This window comes from Callospermophilus lateralis, unplaced genomic scaffold (assembly GCF_048772815.1).
Source record: "Callospermophilus lateralis isolate mCalLat2 unplaced genomic scaffold, mCalLat2.hap1 Scaffold_408, whole genome shotgun sequence".
Lineage (NCBI taxonomy): Eukaryota > Metazoa > Chordata > Mammalia > Rodentia > Sciuridae > Callospermophilus > Callospermophilus lateralis.
In genome coordinates this window covers 33,601-46,878 of record NW_027514360.1, presented here as the reverse complement: position 1 = coordinate 46,878, position 13,278 = coordinate 33,601, and the positions used below count along the sequence as shown (strand labels likewise).

General features: G+C 42.4%; 1 pseudogene; it reads left to right on the top strand.

Annotated features, from left to right (window-relative positions):
* The first annotated feature begins 1,005 nt into the window (after nucleotides 1-1,005).
* Nucleotides 1,006-1,566, top strand: LOC143640638 (centromere protein K pseudogene; annotated as a pseudogene).
* The last annotated feature ends 11,712 nt before the right edge of the window (nucleotides 1,567-13,278 follow it).

The window sequence follows — 13,278 nt, the reverse complement described above, 5'->3', positions numbered from 1 at the left end:
TCACACAGGCACAGGATAACAGGGCTCTCTGCTCAAGGTCTCAAAGACAATAGGTGTCAGCCAGGTCTGGAGTCTCATTTAAGACTGGAGCTCTTCCAATTTCATGTCTGTAGGTGGAATCCCTTTTTGTGGATGAAGAACTCATGCTGAGTTGTTACATCAAGGCAAGCAAGGAAGTGTCCATTGCTGTGTCTACCCTCTGAGCACAGGAAAGTCCTTAGTCTCCTTGTAAGGGCTTACCTGATTAGGGAAGGACACCATGGATGCCTCGCATTTGATTGCCTCAAAGTCAATTGATTAGAGACTTTAATTATGCCTGCAAAATTCCTTTATCTTTGTCATATAGGTAAACATATCTGTAGATCTCACTCACAAGCAAATGAGCTTATCTTCCAAGGAGTAAGGTTCTTCCAGGCCAACTTAGAAGGTTAGTGGTCCCAACAGTGCTAAATGCATTTTTTTTTGCTAAGAACAAATGACTAAAAAAATTGCACCAAAATTTTAACCACAGTTTATTCTGACTATCAAAATGATGTATCCATTTTCTCTCTTCTTTGTAGACATCAGTATTTTCCAGATATTTTATGGGAAATGAACTTGTATAATAAGGAGGGGAAAAAGACCCCAGCAGGTGACAGAATCCTGTTTATATAATTTGAGCTCCCAAAACTAGTGAAGCCTGAAACCCTGAATGTGTGCAAGGTCTGATAAATTTTCCCTTGGAAAACAGAATAATAACAAATTTCAAAGCTTTTTTTCTTTTTTTTCTCTCCTCTTGCATATATAAAGAGCAATAACCTTGGAAATCAAGCCAGTGGATTGGCTGGAGCTTCTGAATTTGATCCCCAGTATAATAAAGATGCTACAAGCAGACCAACAGATAATATTCTAATACCTCAGCTGATCAGAGAGATTGTCAGCATTAATTTAAAGAAGAATGAGCCTCAACTTACCTGCCCATATAGCCTGAAGGCCAGAGTTCTTTTACTGTCTCATCTTGCTAGAATGAAAATTCCTGAGACCCTTGAAGAAGATCAGCAATTTATGCTGAAAAAATGGCCTTCTTTGCTTCAAGAAATGGTACTATCTACTATTCAGTCAAAGAATGAAAAATTAAAGGAAGACTTAGAAAGGGAGCAACAATAGTTGGATGAACAGCAACAAATAATGGAATCTCTTAATGCACTTTACAATGAATTGAAAAATCAGTTTGTGACATTTTCTGAAACAAGAATCTTTAGTGAGCTGAAAACTAAAATGCTCAATATAAAAGCATTCAAGGAGAAACTCTTGAGTACCTTGGGTGAATTTCTAGAAGACCATTTTCCTCTGCCTGATGGGAATGTTAAAAAGAAAAAGAAAAACATTCAAGAATCAACCAAACAGCTGATAACACCACATGAAATACTAGAAATTTTTATAAATAGATTACTTGATGTTCTACATGATCCATATGTCAAAATCAGTGATTCCTTTTGGCTACCTTATATTGAGCTGCATAATGGAATTGCTTTGAGACATCCAGAAGATCCAACCAGATTGAGATTAGAAGCCTTCCATCAATAAGAAGATGTTCTTTTTTCATAACAGGAAAGAATCTTGTCATCTAAGGAAAATGGAAACAGGACTATTTGAATAAAAGAATATTATTTGCAAATCAAAATAATAATCCATCTTTCTTTTATCCTTAAGTGACATGTATTGCCATTTCTTTATTTTAAAAATGGCCCTTTCTTATTCATTCAGTGCTATGGTATTTTAAACTGTACAAAGAAAGCAAGTAAAAAATATTGTAGATTTATAAAGCATTAATGTACTTTGCCTCATTCGATGTTCTTTGGAAAATTCTTTGTTAATTTAGGATATTCCTAATGTAGTAATAATAATTTTCTTTTCAATTTTATGGCAGTATATTTTATGCATGTTAAGTTTTATTTGTATTTAAGAATTATATTTAGGAATTATAATGGAAAGGTCATTTAATTTGAAGATGTTTATAAAATTGAAGTAATATCCCAAGGAGAAAGTGACATAATTAAAAATACTAGCAAATCTAAAAAAAAAATTTGGATCCATTTTTTCATGAGCACTCATCATATATGATATATGGACATATGTACATTCAAACATATGACACAAAACACAAGTGTGCACACATAATATAATACAACACATAGCATAATAGTAAAGGCCTTATAACTTTTTACAGGTGAAATCTCCATTGCAATGTTTAAAAACTCTATAGTCAAAAAAATAGAACTGATCAGCAAAACATTAACCTAGGTCTGTATGAGCTCAAAAAACAAAATAGAACTTCATGATATGGGAAAGGTCAATAATAAAATAGATATTGAAAAAAGCATCCTGGTTCTGTCGCAGATGTAAGGGTAGCCAAACTGGAGTTCTGGATATCAGCTGTTATGGATTTGAGCCAAATCACTTCTTTTTGGTCTGTAGAAATCACTTTAGTTAATCTTTCTGGAATCCAAATTGGCTGCTGTTCTCCCTGTGGAAACACACAAATAAGACCCCTGACTCCAGGCAATCACTGGGTCAGGACCATAGTTAATCTCTCTGGAATCCAAATTGGCCGCTGTTCTCCCTGTGGAAACACACAAACAGACCCCCAACTCTAGATAATTACTGGGTCAGAGCCTTTCAATTGTCCTGTTAGAATATCCTTCCAAAGTACCTTGGGCTTATGTACATTTTTTGGACACATAGGTGACATTACCATCTGTTGGCTTTGCCAGCCCTTTGCTCCAGAGCTGCAATCAGGCCTTCTCTGGAAAGCTGGCATTTCCTGGGACTGGGGAAACTTGCTTGTGTTTATTTTTAAATTTGATCTACTTTCCATACCTAAAGCAGGCAAGAATGGACAGAGGCAGGCTGCCTTTGCTGACTCAGGGAGAACACAAGGAGAGGTCAGTGACCTGATGGCACTGGTGATTCTGAAAGCTGGTGAAGTGCAGCAAGGTGAAGCCCAGCAGCAGCCTGTGGGACATGACCAGGGAGATCAGAGCACTGTTCCAGTGAAAATGAGCTGAGAGAGACCTTTAGAAAAGCTCCTTTATTTTGATGGAATCTGATACAGTAATTGGATTTTTTGCAAAAAAATTGTTGTGAATAAAGCATCTTTATGACAATCTCCCAAACTCAGAAATTTGCAGCCAAAAAATATTTACCAATCTGTAGGTTAAGTAATGGAGTTTGGGAAGGAGGTGGGGGTTGAGGGCAGAGAGAGAGAGAGAGAGAGAGAGAGAGAGAGAGAGAGAGAGAGAGAGAGAGAGAACAGCTCACTGATTGTTTACAGTGCTGTCTGCCGTTCGTATACCATTTGCTATCACAGATTTTTGATCAATAAAAACTGCTTTAAGCATTGCTCTCACCTCTGCTGAGGTGAGTATGTATTTGTCTTGAATGTACAAATAATCTCATTTTTAGCTACTCCAGCACCAAAAGGTAGAAGCTAGGACTGCACAGAAAACTCTCATGGTCACCCAGTGTGATGTCCTGTTCTAATATTGGGCACCAAGACTACCTTTCCCGGACTTGAAAAATGTGGTCTGTGTTGCCCACTGGCTGGTCTTCCCCCAGAGGAAAATATTAAGTTCTTGTTTCCCAGGTGCCCCTTTGTTTGTACTTACATTTTTCTCCTGATTGACAAAATAGAGGAGATTGTTAACAAACCTTTTTCATAGATGACTAAAAATTACTTGTTACAATTTTGACAGTGGAAAGTAAAAACACTTTAAAAAATTTATTCTGCACAAGGGAAATTTTTTTAACCACTGTCATGCTGCATTATGTCTTTGAGCTATTTTCTGTTTTAATTGGAAGGCCTTGGAGGATGCACATGCCAGAAGCTAGGGGGGTCTGCCGGACACTAGCGGGGGCAAGTAACTCATCATGCCATGCAGGTCCCGGCCCTGATTCTGTTGCAGAAGGAAGGAGGTTCTCTGGCATTCTGTGTTCATGGGTGATGCTGCAGCTACCAATTATGCTAATTCCTGCTTCCTTGCAGATAGACCTGTGTTTATTTTGTGCCTCACTAGCTGCCCAAAAAGGCACTTTAGAAATAATTCCCATATTTAAAGGCAGACTGTGTTCTGGTGTCTCACTGTGAGCTGCCCCAGCAGGAAACCCATCAGGGTTGTGGAGAGAGTGCTGGCTTTGGAGAGGTGGGCTGGGGGGCTATCCTGTCAACTCACAACTCCTGTCTCTGCCCCCCTCACCTGTGCCTGATCTCACATCACCTGGAGGCTCTCCCAGCTCAAGCCCTTCCGGAGGAACCTAACTTGCTTACCCCCAATTCCTCATGGATTGTGGGAATGTCTCCTATATGGTGGTTAGGGTCAGTGATGATTTCACTGCTTCCTGATAGAAGTTGGAGAAAACATCCATCAAACTGAAAATTCTAACATCTCCATTGACTCACCATCTCCATGGCTTTGACAAGCCTTCTTGCTTAGCCATCAGGATGGAAAGCAGACAAGGTTTCAGAGGCAGATAACTGTGTTCCTGATCTTACTTTAGGGTGTGCTTTCTATATTAGAGTCCAGATTGGGTTTTATTTAATTTAGTAGAAAAATAGAGGGGATTTAGAATGGATGTTAATTTAAATAAAAAGGGAGTGTTAGTAAATCAAAAATCGTTGAATTTCTACTGACTTTGTCCCTTCTAACTATTCTCCCTGCTCAGCCATCTTTTATAGTTCAGTGTATTTAAGTCTAAGAAGCTCTTGGGCACTCTCCCCCATGTCCATGCAAACACACTCACCACTCAGGTACCCCATTGCCTGCCTTCACAGGCTCCATCTCCATTTCCTCAAGGAAAAATGTAGTACAGGAAGAGCCTGTGTGCTTGAGATTTCCTTGAAAGAGACCACAGTACCCCTGAAGCCCTTTGAAGGTCATACATGCAGACCACCTGAGGCATGACTCAGCACCAAGCACCAGCCCTTTCAGAGCCCTCCCACCTTGAACCATGAAAACACCCTCCATGGGTGATATGTTCCAGTAGGTAGTTCAGGAGGTAGTACTTGCTACCTCCTCATCATCATCTCTGGGTGGAGCCTTGTGCTGACCTCTGGGGCAAATCAACTAGATCCTTCCCTAAAGGAACTAAGAGAATGAGAAAATCACCAACAAATCATGGTCAGAACTCACCCTTCTTTGGGGTGGGGTGGGGTAGGATGAGCAAAGCTGGGAAGGCTTTCTACATTATGTGGAGCAGATGTGATTGGTAACTGTTAACATTAAGCAGAAGTTATGAGTGGGAATAGTGTGTGAATGAGTTTCAAGGAAAGCTCAATGCTTCTGTGGAGAATAAAATATCACACGCATCCAGATGTTTCTTCTACCACTACCACTCATTAACTGGGTACATTAGTCCATTTTTCATAACTATAACATTATGCCTGAAGCCAACTACATATGAAGAAAAAAAAGTTTGGGGGGCTCATTTAAATATGATCAATTGATCTTTGATAAGGAAGCAAAGGCAATGCAATGGGGAGAAGAGATTCATCTTTTCACCAAATAGTGTGGGCACATCTAGACTTCCACATACAAATAAAAAATAGAAAAGAATCTAAACACACACTTTGCACTCTTCAAGCACATTAAATCAAGACAATGTAGACCTAAATGTGAACTTGAAACTCCTAGAAGATAACATAGGAGAAAATTCTAGATGGCTTTTGGATGTGGTGATAATGTTTTGGATTTAACACCCAAGAATGACCAATAAAATACACAACTGGTGAGTTGGATTTCATTAAAATTAACCTGCCTTTTGGAAAACATTGCCAATAAAATATGAATACAGGCCATGGACTGGGTGGAAGTAATTGCAAAAGATATACTTCATAGAGACCTGTTATCAAAATATGAGAAGAACTCTTAAAATCAACAATAAGAAAAGAAACAGCCTGTTTTAAAAATGAAGAGTGTAGCAGATAGCCAATGAGCATGTAAATGGATATTCCATGTCCCATGGCAACAGGGAATCTCAAGGCACAGCACCATCAAGAAGCACTGCACACCAATTGGAACAGCCTAGATTCACAGCACCAGTAAGAGCAGAAGCTGGTGAGAAGGTGGAGTGGTGGGAGCGCTCAGCCAATCCTGGTGGGAGAGCCAAATGTGCAATCACTTTGGAAGACAGTTTGATGACTTTTTATGCAAATAACTATGCTCTAACCACAAAAGCCAGCTGTTTTGCTCATTGGTATTTATGCACATTGGTTGAACACTTGTGTTTTCACAAAACCTACACACAGTTGTTTGCAGAAACATCATCCATAGTTACCAAGGTTTAGAAGCAACCAAATGTCCTCCAGTAGATGATAAATAAGTGGTGTTGTATCCAGAAAATAGAATGTTATTCAATATAAAATAGATATGAGTTAATGGGTCACCAAGTCATGAACAGACATGTGGAAAACTTCAATGCATATTACTAAGTGAACGTTGTCAATCAGAAATGGAGCCTCACTGTAACCACAGCAACATAGCAAGACCCTGTCTCCAAACAAAAATAAAAAGAAACTAGGGATATAGCTCAGTGGTAGAGTACCCCAGGTTCAGTCCCCAGAATCACAAAAAAAGAAATAATACATTTAAAAAACCCAAAACAGGATCACTGCCAGTATTGGGGATGAATATGGCCCACATCTTGACAGTACAGATGTCAAAATACTTGTGCATCATGCTAGAGCTGCACTTCACCTCAACTCCAGGTCTTTTCTCAGAGATATTTTTCTACCACCCTATTTAAAATAACAGGATCCTCCATAGTATCCTTATTCTGCTTTATTTATTTATAGCACTTATTACAACAAAAACCTCCATCCCACTTTCCCTGGATTATCTGTTTATCGATATTTGCCTTCCCTAATATAGGTTCCCCCAGAGCATAAACCATGTCCTTGTGCCTGGTAGCTGTTCAAAATCTGTTTAGTGAGTGAGCACACAGGTGTATAGATTTAATCATGCTGCTGCTGCTGCTGCTGCTGCTGCTGCTGCTGCTGCTGGTAATGATGGTGATGATGATGGTGGTGGTGGTGGTGATTATGAGGAAGATGAATGTGACATGACAATGACATGATGGTGATGATGATGGTGATGTATCACGACCCCTTGCCCGCAAGGAAGACGCAACTCAGGAATCTTCTTTCAGCAGTTTATTCAGGCCCTTGATATTTTCTTCTTCTCCTCTCGGATGCCCCTCCCAGCCTTAATAAAGCATCTCAAGCCCCAATGCGAAGCTGCCACGTGGAACTTTCTCATAGGGTGTTGAAAAACCATGCGCCAACCCTCCCAAATAAGGAGTTGTTTGTCACAGACCACAGCGGAGCCAGCGCCATCTTGTAATGGTGACCATAATCTGCAGAAGCGGCTCACCACAGTTCCCCCTTTCTGTTTTCTGAAAACAATACAGGTGAGAGTAGAGGTCCTATCCCACTGTGCAGAAGTGGCTGCATAGTATGGCTCAGTCCTAAGGAGGGCCCTTCCCCAGATCTGAGGCCATATCAGCCAACGCCTTTTTTCATGGGGCCGGGCGTGGACATCAAACCTGCATGCAATAGGACATGCTCTCCTTGAGGTCCACTTCAAGGATCACTCAAGTGCAGTGCCTTGCCTCGCATCCTGTATCGTGACGATGGTGTACGAAGGGAGATAGCTGAGGCTGAACTGTGGCTGTTTTCAACGACAAACAAGTTGACAACACCCTGAAAGAAAGGCACGGACTTCAAGGCGATAGAGAAGCACTAGTGTGGAAACCCATCTGCGTGCAATGGCAGCAAGACTGGCAGAGTGCAAGGGCTTTCCAACACTAAGAGAATAACGAGGAAAGACATGCCGATCCCAGTGCAATGTTATAATAACTTGGGGTGCAAAGACCATGTCAAAGATTTACTGTTTAAGATGCGCAAGCCAGACTTGAGGTGAATTGCCATTTTCTAAAGCTGCAAGAGCTTGGATGATCATAGCCTTATCGTGAGCACTGCGGGCCTTGAGGTGACAGAGAAACCACAAGCAGAGAAACATACCGAAGCAACACATTGCACCAAAAATGCCTACCCCCACCCACTCTTTAAAAAAGGAAAAGGCAGAAGATATCCAATCGGCGAATTGACCCAAAGTCATGGGATCAACACGGGTACTATTCAAGACAGCTATCTGGGTTAGTTGAGACTGGATCATGTCTTCCGCTTCCATGGACCAATTTCCGGCCAAATATTCACCAACGATGCGGGAAGCATTCCTGGAATCATTAAATCTGACAGAGGTTATGCATAAATGTGCATGTTGGTCAACACAACCCAAAAGCACCAAGTCAGCCAATTCTTCTACCTGAGCTTGGAGTAAATCTATTCTTTGGTTGGCAGCTAAAATCCCTGACAAAATATGTTGATTAATTGTATTTTGGGATTCAAGTATAGTGGAAGTTTGTTGGACAACTTGATTAATGGTGGCAGCAGTTTGTACTTGATTGGCCATAGCCACTCCGGCCGTAACCGCTGCAGCAGAAGATACCACCACAGCTGTCACTATAGCTGCTGTGATTCCAAAATCTCTGCGGACTCTAAGTAGCTCAACAATAGGGAATTTATCAGGATCTGCAGTGACCGGGATTGGGACAAAAGTTGGAATTTTCATAACCACTGCTACAGTCCAGGAACCATTCCAACACTCAGATAAGAGACAGGTAGTATGAGAACAATCCAGCATCCCCGACGAGGTGGCATTAGCCCAAAGGAATAAGAACGGGGATTGGACACAGACCATTGCAGGGGGCAATGTGGCATTATACAACAGAGAGTTGAATGAAACAGATGTAAGTCTATTACCTCGTTCACTTTTCCTAACAGTACCAGAAACATTAGCCAGCCAACTTTTGGCTCCTAGCAACTGAGCCAGTGCAGAAATATCGGCTGAAGCCCCCTTTTCATTGGAAATCAGCCATTGAAACCAGGACCAACCTACTCCTGGAGAGGAGTTGGCACTGTTGTTAAAGTTATAAACATACCTCTTAAGAGAGGGGGAAAGGGAGAATCCTTTAGCAACTTGATATTTCTCCCAAGAATGATCCTGACAAGGCATAAATGTTGGGGGGAAACCAAGATTAGGGGAACAGTAAGGAGAGGCCTTGAAATGAGTGGCATTATAAATACTACTAGAAGAAGGAGGCACTGGGATTAGTACCTCGGAGATAATAGCCAAGGTAGTTATGTTAAGAGCAGAGCTGCTGTTTGCGGGGGTCCCTGAGCCTGATTGCTTCCCCGAAACTACCTTGCTCAATACAGCACTGATAATGCTCCCTGAGACCTGACTGGACCGCAATGGGTCCTCCCAATTAGTCAAATTTTTGGTCTTAAGGCTAATGCAATTAGCGTTTCTAAGGCTGAAACAAAAAACTCCTGTGAGATTAACTTGAGATTGATTAAAAATGCTCTCCATGTCCCCTCTAGGAGAGGCACAGGGAGCAGACATCTCACATGAGGTAGAAAAAAGAGTGGGGAGGACACTAGAATTACCATGAACCGGCATCGGCATTGGCCATGCCCGTGCCACTGCCCACCACTGCATTGGTGTCGCCTGTGCCATCGGCACCAGCACCAGAGCCAGAGCACTTAGCAGAATGAAGATCCTCATCACGGGATTGCTGTGGTATCTCTTGTTGCTGGTCACTTGATGTCAATACTCTTCTTGTCAGGCATTCAGGGACCCACAACGGTTCCATGTGATCCTGGGGAAAAACATACAGATCCTCGCGCCCATGTCAGCACGGGGTTGGGGCCATTCCATTGGCCTGTAAGAACATCCTTCCACTTAACATAGCCAATCTCAGAGGGCTGAAGGGACACATGTCTATCAGCCGCAGAGCGACCATGAATATCCAAATTCAAAAAATTAATGGTAAAGAGAGCTAAGGACAGGCGTCCTTTAGGAGTGTGTTCAGCTCCTATTCCCCCTTTTTGTTTTTGTAAAGTTTCCTTTAAGGTGCGATGAGCACGCTCAACAATGCCTTGTCCTTGAGGATTGTAAGGCAGACCATGAGTAAGTTGCACTCCCATAGTAGAACAAAAAGATGTAAATTGTCTGCCAGTATAAGCAGGTCCATTATCAGTCTTAAGGGATGCAGGTGCACCCCATGCTGCCCATGCCTCTAAGCAGTGAGTAATGACATTACGTGCCTTTTCTCTCGATAAAGCAGAAGCATGGATAATTCCAGAGCACATATCAACGGAAACATGCTCATACTTGAGGTTCCTGGGATAGCGGACCAGGAAGAGAGGTGTGAGCCCAGATGTGCATTGGATAAAAAGAAGCAGTGCGGCTACAGATAAGCTGTTGAAGCTGATTAAAGTAAGCAGATACATTATGGGCATCACTAATAGCTCCCACGGCCTCCAAGACTTTTAGTGCTTGTACCACATAGATGGAGTCCAAAATGAGATTAAAAGGAAAAGAACACTGTTTAAAGACTTCAATAACAATTTGTAGTTCTACCCATTGTGGATTTCCAGGAGCAAATTGATGCTGGATAGGGGGAGAGTCATTAATTACATAGGCTCCCATTCCAGACTTGGAACCATCAGTAAAAATGTTAACAGCCCCCGGAATTGGACTGGATGAAGTTACCTTAGGGAAAATGATGGGATGTTCTTTAACAAAATGGAGTAATGGATGAGAAGGGTAGTGATTATCAATACCTCCTTGAAACGAGCAACACAGAATAGCCCAGTTGTCTAGAGTAGCACATAAAACATTAAGTTGAGCTTTAGTGTAGGGTATGATAAGAGAAGAAGGTGATTGTCCGAAAAATTGAATGCTTTGTTGAATCCCTTTAAGTGCCAATGCTGCAACAGCATCAGGATAATATTCTAAGGATTTTCCTGGGGATACATGTGGGTGGATCCATAGTAAAGGCCCATCTTGCCACAGTACTCCAGTAGGCTGCCACATAGTGGCAAGCACACATAACTGGAAAGGTTTATCACTCTGGAGCCTGCATAGAGTAGCATGCTGTATAGCTTCTTCTACTGTTATAAGGGCCGCTCTAGCCTCTTTGGTGAGGCTACAAGGGGAAACAAGAGCTGGATCACCCTTAAGAGTAGCATACAAAGGCTGTAGCACAATATTAGGAATATGTAAATATCCTCTTATCCAATTAATATCTCCCAGCAGTTTCTGAAAATCATTTAGAGTTTGGAGATCTTGAGTCCTGATGGTGATTTTTTGCGGTTTTAGTTTTTCATACCCAATTGTTGCTCCCAAATACTTAATAGAATCCCCCGTTTGAACCTTTTCAGGTGCAATGTGCAGTCCATATTGAGCTAATAGCATCACTAGTTCTTTATAAGCCTCATTAACTGTCTGTTCTAATTTTGCGGCCAATAACACATCATCCATATAATGAATGATCTTGGTGGAGGAATACTTATGTCTGAGAGGTGCGAGTGCCTTCCCCACATACATCTGGCACATCGTGGGACTATTAGCCATTCCCTGCGGCAACACTACCCACTCAAACCTTTGATCTGGTTCCTCGTGGTTACACGAGGGAAGGGTAAAGGCAAAACCTTGTGAATCTTTAGGATGCAAAGGAATAGAAAAGAAACAGTCTTTAATGTCAATAACAATAATATGCCAGCCTTGAGGAACAGAAGAGAGCAGAGGCAGCCCTCTTTGAATGGGCCCCATAAGTTGCATTTGAGCATTAACTGCTCGTAGATCATGCAGTAGGCGCCATTTCCCTGATTTTTTCTTAATGACAAATATGGGAGTATTCCATGGAGAAGTAGAAGGTTGGATGTGACCCAAGTCAAGTTGTTCCTTGACTAGATCATGGGCTGCTGCCAATTTAGCCGAGGGAAGAGGCCACTGAGGCACCCAAACAGGCTCCTCGGTGAGCCATGTTATGGGTATTTGAGCCCCAGTGGCACCTAGGAAAAACCCAGACCAAACCTGTTAAGATTTTGATGACCTTGCACAGGATGCCTACACCCCTGTAGGCGTTTTCCTAGTCCTAGACCTGGCCTATACCCCATATTTTGCATGATTTGTTGAGACACTGGGGAATAGTCATTACTAAGAGTGAACCCCATGTCTTTCATCAGATCACGGCCCCATAAAGAAATAGGTAAATCAAGTACATAAGGCTGAAAGGTACCATTGTGTCCTTCCGGGTCCTTCCAAGATAGATGTCTACAGCTGATTTGAGGGGCTTGGGCATATCCAAGTCCTCTTAGGGATTGATCAGAAGTCTGCACTGGCCATCCCTTAGACCAGTCCTTAAGGGCTATGATACTACGATCTGCTCCTGTATCCAACAATCCCACAATAGATTTACCTTCTACGCTTAATTCCAAAGTGGGGAGATTGCTCATATCCAGTGACAAATAGGCACAATTCCCTCTCGTGGTACCAATCTCATTTCCCGTCTGTGACCTTGAGTCAGCAGGGAAGTAGTTATGCAAGCTAGGCAAAATTAGCAATTGAGCAATCCGATCCCCTGGGGAGATAGGCACAATGCCCCTTGGAGCTTCCACCATAACTTTTACTGCCCCTACAGTATCAGGGCTTATGACTCCGGGGAAAATATGAAGACCTTGTAGGATAGAGGATGCACGTCCAATTAGCAAACCTACAGTGCCAGGTGGTAAAGGCCCTTTGAACTCAGTTTCCACCAATTGGACTCCCATCTTAGGTGTTAATACGAGTCTGGAGGTGGAACAGAGGTCCAATCCTGCGGCACCTGTAGTGGCTCTCTGCGTCTCGTGGGATGGCGCAGAGAAGGCCATGTCTCGGGTTCAGGTGTGACATTCTCCACTGCCCCATATATTTGTGGGCCCTGGGGTCCAGGGCCCCTTTGGTCGTTTTTTGGCCCAGCTGAAATAGGCTGTCCATAGATGTCCCTCACTGATCTACACTCTTTTGCCCAATGCTTCCCCTTTTCGCATTTTGGACACAGCCCCGGTTGACGAGGGTCATTGGAAGGGCCACCGTGAGGAGGTCCAGTAAAATTGTCTTTTTTGGGACAGTCATGTTTGAAATGGCCGGATTGACCACAATGGAAGCATGTTCAGGCACCAGGACCGCCCCCTTTTGCAATCCGAAGGACAGCAGCTGCAAGACCTGCATTAGTTAAAGGTCCTCCAATCTCTCTACACACTTTCATCCATGCTTCTATGCCCTTGTTTTTATAAGGAGTGATTGCTGCTTTACATTCCTTGGTGCATTGCTCAAAGACCAATTGCTTGATAAG